This window comes from Zingiber officinale, chromosome 1B (assembly GCF_018446385.1).
Source record: "Zingiber officinale cultivar Zhangliang chromosome 1B, Zo_v1.1, whole genome shotgun sequence".
Classification (NCBI taxonomy): domain Eukaryota; kingdom Viridiplantae; phylum Streptophyta; class Magnoliopsida; order Zingiberales; family Zingiberaceae; genus Zingiber; species Zingiber officinale.
Genome location: NC_055986.1, coordinates 52,061,722 through 52,069,652, shown reverse-complemented (window position 1 = coordinate 52,069,652; position 7,931 = coordinate 52,061,722).

Sequence of the window (7,931 nt, the reverse complement as noted above, 5' to 3'; positions counted from 1 at the left end):
TAGTTTAGCTTCATTAAGTAACACCTCAGTTTTAGATTTTTCCTTACTGTCGTGTATCACAAACCAGTTTGTTTAGTTTTGCTATGGATCTTTCGCTATTAGTTTTCTTATATATGGAACCCTTGGATTCATTAGATGTGGTATAACATTTCTGCCGCAAGTTTATGTTAAAACGAAACAAGTTATATAGGTTTTAATTCCAACAAGTTTTAGATTTAGTTTAAGCTTGTATGGTATGCAGATTTTTATAAGTATTGCTTGCAGATTTTGATATGTATTATATGCAGAACTCCAATCTTAGAGCAGATTTTATTAAGCATTTCAAGTGCAGATTTTAGTTAACATTCAAGTGCAGTTTCGTTAAGCTTATAGTGCAGTTTTGTTAGCACAGTATGCAGATTTCTGCTAGCTGAATATGCAGAATTTTGATTAGCATAGTATGCAGTTTTATTGAGCATTTCAGTACAGTTTTATTAAGTATTTTCATGTAATTCTGTTAAGCATTTCAGTACAGTTTTATTAAGTATTTTCGTGCAATTCTGTTAAGAATTTTAGTGCAATGTTAATAAGCATTTTAGTACAGTTTTGGTATGAGACATCCTTTTATTAGAGGTATTAACAAGTATAAGAAAGATAAAGAAAAGAAAGAAAAAGGCCAAGGCCTTAAGTAGATCCCAAAGTCAAGACTTTAGGGATTTTGGTATACAAGGTGCTTGTTAAAATGTCAAGACATTTAAAGAAGAAGTAATTAAGATATTTTACTTTGAAGAGGCTAGTACCCGACTTCCAAGGTTGTCGTTAAACAAATCCAGGTGACCAATTCCAAGGTCTTAGCCCTGGTAAGACCAATGTCTTTACCCTCGTAGGACTTGTGACTAGCTACCACAGTCTCTATTAGGGAGCGCGCTTTGGTACTACGCCTGGGCTCAAGAGAAGTTGATTATTATTTTAAAGTATTAAAGTATAAGTTTTCAAACAAGTGAAATAAGATTCAGAAAGTGTTTAAAATTCAGCAAGTTTAGTCCTTTATGCTAGCATGATTGTATAGATTTGCTTTACATGTTTAGTATTTCAATATGTTTCTTTTACTAGTAGATGAGCATGAGTAGAATTTTCCTTTGAGTATTTAGTTTTCAAATTTCTTTCAGCTTACATGCATATTCGAGTTTTTGTGAGTTAGATAGCGCTTACTAAGTAATTTTGCTTATAGATTGCATTTCCTCTTACTGCAGATAAAGGAAAGGAAAAGCTATAGAAAAGGAAGGCGACAAGGAGGTGCAGAAGGATGTGTGATGCCAGGACTATGGGAGAGACTTGGGCATTATTAAGTTTCCATGTTTTAGTGGTTAAGAAACATTTAAGATTGTATCTTATATTCATGTCATTTAAGATTATTCTTGTTTTAGATCGCATGCTAAGATGAGTTTTGTTTAGTAATTAGATACGTTATGTTTGCATTGAGATATAGTTTCATATGTTTCTGTTATTATGAGTTATATGTGCATGTTCTGAATTTAGAGTATCGTATTGTATTTTAGTCCTGTCGAAATTTTAAGTTTTCTGGAAATTTTAATGTACAGTTTGCTGTACTAGTCAAGTGAGAATCTATAGTAGTTATGTAACGGGCACCTTTAGAGAGTAGCAGTAAGAAGGGTGATCGTTACAGTTGGTATCAGAGCAGTTCCTATTCTCCAGCATCACACATCAGCACCAACCTTGCCGTCTTCAAGTAAGAAAGTATTTAAGTTTTCTTTTATGCTTTTCTTATTATTTGCAGTATAGAGTATTTGCTTAGATATGCTTAAGTAAGATAGAAGTTCCTGTTTCTCTTTGATTTATATATATGTCTAGGAAGAATAGAAACGATTTTAGTTTTTTCTCTTTCCATATAATTAGATGTCAAGAAGAGGACGTCCCCGTACCGCTCGTACTGAGGACTGAGCTCAGGAGAACGAAGAGCACAGAACAGCTGAACCAAATCTCTCTGAAGTTGTTGCTCAACTCTAGATACAAGTGATGGGGCAGCAATAAGTGATCGTCAATCTGATGGCAAACCAGCAGCCGGTCCCTCCCACTCCTCCAACTATCAATGTGGAGACTCCAGTGGTGACTGAGGTTCCACCAGCCGCCCTGGAAATCCCCACAGCACCTAGAAGACAAGAAGCATACCTGATATAGTGGCTGAAGCTGAAGCCAGAAAACTTCTCAGGCACGACTGAGCCTTGGGATGCCCAAGTTTGGTTCAAGACACTAGAGAGCACAATGGAGCTTCTTGACTGGCCAGAGGTCGAGAAGGTCAAGTGTGCTTCTTTCTGCTTATCTGGAGATGCCCGTATGTGGTGGGAGAGGGTGAAGAGCAAGAGAGCAGTCAATCAGATGAGTTGGGCTGACTTCGAGACAGAGTTCTATGAAGAATTCTTCCGCCAGCGGATCACCAATAAGCATTATGAGGAGTTTATAGAATTCAGACAAGGTGACGTATCAGTGAAAGAAGCAGTAAAGAGATTCAATAGGCTAGCTCATCTCTGCCCAGAGCTAGTAAGTACGGAGAAGGAACGAGTCAGACTGATGTTCAGGATGCTGAGACCAGTGATAACACTTAATGTGAGTAGTGGAACTCACCAGCCCCAGATTGGCGAAGAGCTGGTCAGCAGAGCATTAGTCACGGAGCACTATCTGGACAGCATCAAGGCACAACGAGCGCAACACAAGTCAGTCAAGATCGAAGACAAGACAGTGGGGAGCCAGAAACCTCAGTCAAGTAATCAGAACTGGAAGGGCAAGGGTCACAAGAGAAAGCAGTGGAACTCAAGAGGTAACCAGAAGGGAGGATCAGCAAACAAGCAGACCAAGATCCCTCCCTGTCTAAATGTGGGAGAACTCATCTAGGAGCCTGTCTTTTGGGTAAGACGGGATGTTATTCGTGTGGGCAGGAAGGACACATGACTAAAAAATGCCCTAACAAGCTCAAAGCACCTCAGTCACAGCCAATACAATATGGAGGCAAGCCTCAGTTACATTATATGCCTGCAACTCTGGAAGGACCTCAGCTCAGTCAAGGAAGGTTGGAAGCCCCACCAGTTCCAGCCAGTGCCAGAGTATTCTCCCTCACTAAAGAGGAAGCTACTAGTGCCTCCACGGTCGTGACAGGTCAAGTAGTTATTTTTCAACATTTAGCTACTGCACTATTTGATACTGGGGCGACCCATTCTTTTGTATCAGTACCCTTTGCCAAAGAATTACAGGTACCTACAGAAAGTATGAACTCCAAGTTCCTGACGACCCTACCTTCTGGGAAAGTCATGGAATCCAACTAGTGGCTTCGGGCTGTACCAGTCAGAATTGCAGACCAAGAACTATATGTTAATCTGGTAGTCCTCGCCATGTAGGATTTCAATATAATTTTGGGTATGGATTTCCTCAGCAAGTACAGTGCTTCAGTGGACTGCCGTAGAAGGAAAGTGATCTTTAGTCCGGAGGGTGAACCAACCTTTGAATCCACAGGAGTGCCAAGGAGGAGGACCCAGAAGCTTCTCTCTTCTCTGACAGCTCACCAGATGTTAGCTAAAGGGTGTGCTAGTTTTCTTGCATTCATTGCGAGTACAGAAGAATAAGAAAGACCCAAGCAGGAGGAAGTTCGGATAGTCTGCGAGTATCCAGAGGTATTTCCAGAAAAGCTACCTAGACTACCTCCCAATAGAGAAGTGGAGTTTAAAATTGAATTGGTTCCTGGTACCGGTCCAATTTCAAAAGCTCCATACCGCATGTCTCCAACAGAGCTGAAAGAGTTACAAGAACAACTTCAGGAGCTGCTTGACAAAGGATTCATCCGCCCTAGTCATTCACCATGGGGAGCTCCTGTGTTGTTTGTCAAGAAGAAGGATGGATCTATGCGGATGTGCATAGATTATAGGGCTCTGAATCAAGTGACAATCAAGAACAAGTACGCACTGCCCAGAATCGACGACTTATTTGATCAATTGAAAGGGGCAACAGTGTTCTCCAAGATAGACCTGCGCTCTGGGTACCATCAGTTGAAAGTGAAGGAAAGTGATATACCCAGAACAGCTTTCAGGACCAGATACGGATACTATGAGTTTATAATCATGCCTTTTGGTGTGACTAATGCACCTGCAGTCTTCATGGACTTGATGAACAGAGTGTTCAGAGAATACCTTGACAAATTTGTCATCGTGTTCATCGACGACATTCTAGTCTATTCCAGAACCCCAGAGGAGCATGACATGAACTTGAGAATAGTCCTGCAGACCCTACAGTAGAAACAACTTTATGCCAAATTCTCGAAGTGCGAGTTCTGGTTAAATCAGGTGGCGTTTCTAGGTCACATCATTTCTAAAGAAGACATCTAAGTGGATCCAGCCAAAATAGAAGCGGTCAGCAACTGGAGTAGACCCAAGAACGCCAGGGAGATCAGAAGCTTCCTTGGTTTAGCTGGGTACTACAGAAAATTCGTGGAGGACTTTTCCAGAATAGCCTCTCCACTAACAGCCCTCACTAGGAAGAACAAGAAGTTTGAATGGTCAGACAAATGTGAGCAGAGTTTCCAAGAGCTAAAGAAGAGACTGACCAGTGCTCCCATCCTGATAGTTCCAGAAAGTGACAAGAGTTTTGACATCTACAGTGATGCTTCCAAGATGGGCCTAGGAGCTGTACTCATGCAAGAAGGAAAAGTTATAGCTTATGCTTCCAGACAACTCAAAGACTATGAGAAGAACTACCCCACTCATGATCTTGAGCTGACAGCTGTGGTCTTTGCACTGAAACTCTGGCGACACTACTTGTATGGAGTCCAGTGCAGAATCTTCACAGACCATCAGAGTTTAAAGTATTTCTTCACAAAGAAAGACTTAAACATGAGACAGCGCAGGTGGCTGGAGTTGGTCAAAGACTATGACTGTGAAATCCTCTACCACCCAGGCAAAGCTAACAAAGTAGCAAATGCACTAAGCAGAAAATCCAGTGCATCCCTGATGTCTTTGTCATCATTAGCCCTGTCATGATGTCTTTGTCATCATTAGCCCTACCACTGCAGAAGGAGTTGTCAGATTTTGGAATGGAAATTATTTATGGGCAACTCTCTGCATTGACCTTAGAGTCAACCCTGCTTGAGGATATACAGAGAAAGCAAAGTGAAGATACAGATATCCAAAAAATCAAGCAAGGGGTACAAAAAGTGGAAAATTTGGAGTTTCGAGTATCATACAGTGGAATTCTTTATCAGGGGAGCCGCCTTTGTGTCCCCAATAATGAAGAGTTGAGAAAGAAAATTTTAGAAGAAGCTCATAGTACACCTTACTCCATGCATCCTGGTTCCACCAAGACGTGAAATAGAGGTTCTGGTGGTCTGGACTCAAAAGAGATATTGCTAAATATGTCAGTACCTGCCTGACATGCCAGAGAGTCAAAGAAGAGCACCAGAGACCAGGAGGAGTCGTGCAACCCCTTCCAATACCAGAGTGGAAGTGGGAAGACATATCCATGGACTTTATAACAGGTCTTCCAAGAACCACGAATGGATATGATGCGATATGGGTAATAGTGGACCGATTGACTAAGTCTACTCATTTTCTAGCCATCAAGGTGTCCCACTCTATAGAGCAGTTGGCACAACTGTATGTTAAGGAAGTGATCAGACTTCATGGAGTTCCAAAATCTATTGTGTCTGATAGAGATGGGCGCTTTACCTCTCATTTTTGGGAGTGTGTTTAGAATGCACTAGGCACCAAACTCAAGTTCACCCAAGTGAGGGGATCCGGAGCAGAAGACTCGGACTGAGGCAAGATTGAACCAGAGAAGAGGTCCCAGACAAAAAGTCAACAACTGTTGACTTTTTGCTCCGGGGCACCCGGAGCAGTCCGGGGCGCCCGAAATGCCTCCGAGCGCCCGGACCAGTATTGTTGACCAGAACACGTCATTCGCGTTCTGAACGTTGGGGGATAAAATTTTATCCCCACTAGGGCGCCCGGAACCCTTCCAGGCGCCCCGACAAAGGCTATAAATATAGTCTTAGTCTAGAAGCTTTTCAACAATCACAAGCATTTCATTTCCAAACACTTATACGCTTTAGTTGTAGTTAAGCTTCTATTTCTGCGCTTCAACGTTGTAAGAGGCTTCTCCGCCTGAAGGAGTTTTAGTGCTTAATCTTCCTTGGATTAACAACCACATCAGTTGTAACCAAGTAAATCCCTGTGCCTCGTTCTTTTTAATGTTCTATTTACTTTCTGCTTATTATTTATGCAAGTGTTAGCTTAAAGATTTCGAGAAGGGTTGTTTGCCTTTTGTCTTTACAGAACTAACCAACAACCCCCTTCTAGCCAGCTGCAATTGTCCTACAAGTTGTATCAGAGCCGAAACGCCTCAGAAGGACTAACCATCGTCTAAAGCAACAAAACGATGGCCGGAGCTAGTGAATATCCACCAGCATTTGAGGGGGAGTTTTCTTCATGGAAGAAACAAATGAAGGTATATCTAAACTCTGATTCTGGTATTTTTTTCAATAATGGAATTTGGTTATAAAGAACCGAAGAACGCGAATGGAGAAGAAATCGATTTATGCCTCTAAACCAACAAACAACGTAACGAATCGATGGCAAACGGACGGGTAGAATTTCATCTTCTAACCGTAATACCAAATGAAGATCTCGACAGAATCAGCGAATACAAAAGCGCAAAAGAATTTTAGAAAAAGTTCTTGAAGCTCCACGATGAACCAGCTGAAGTCGAGGATGAATCCAACACCGATCCGCCATCTGAAGAGTCTGAAACCGAGATAAGTACCACAATAGCCCCAACAACCGAATTCCATCCCGAAGTCACAGAAAGCTCACCCCAGATAAGCATCGTTGAAGAGGGAGAGACTTCGGAAGAAAGCAACTCGACAGGGGGAGAATCAACTGCCGAAAAAGTAAGTCAGGTATGGCCTTTTGAACAATTGGCACAATCAATTGAAAAGTTGCCTGAAAATTTTTGCGAATAAAAAATTCAATCATCGAAAAAGTTGTTTTGTTACCAATATTATCGAAAGAATTTTTCGAATTACAAAAAGTTTTGACGAAAGATTCTTGCGAATTATAAATTATTTTGTCAAAAGAATTTTTCAAATCAGAAATATTGCCAAAAGATTCTTGCAAGTTACAAAATATTTTGTCGAATGAATCTTGCAAATTAGAAAAATTGTCAAACGAAGTTTTACCAATTATTTTGTCGATACAATTTCTTGCATGTTTAATATTTGTTGCTTTAAAGTTGAAAGAAATAGCCTGTCGATTAAAGTATCTCGACAAACTATTAACAGATATTAACATGATACAATTCTTCGCATGTTCAAATTTTCTTACTTCAAATTTGAGAAATTGTAATAAGTTAAAATGGAAATTTAAAACCTCCTGATAAAAGCATAAAAAAAAATGATGAAATAAAATTAAAAATAAATACATAGATTTTTTTTTTAATTTCTACATGTTCCAAAAAAAAAAAATTATACATAAACTTTTCTACCGAGAAAATTCTTAATTTTCATGACGAAAACTTAGAAATTTTCCAAAAGTTATTTTTAACTTAGAAATTTTCTCTGATATTTTGAGATTACTTTTATGGAAATTATTACAAAATTTTCAAAGTTCTCAAAATTTTCTAAAAATTCTCTTTGACTTAGAAATATTGTCCAGAAAATCAGTGAAATAGATCGTTATAAAGTTTCTAAGTGTCAAACCTTAGATTTTTCTTGCAACCCTAATTTTTTTATGTGATTAAAGGGGGAGAAGAAAAAGTATAAGTCTAGGAGGAGGTAGAAATTGAAAAATTAAAAATGGAATTTAATTTTTTTCTATCTTGTTGCACATGATTGCAATATTAAAATGTTTAATTTTTATATCTAGTTTTGTCCCTAGCTTAACTTGGGTTGATCACAT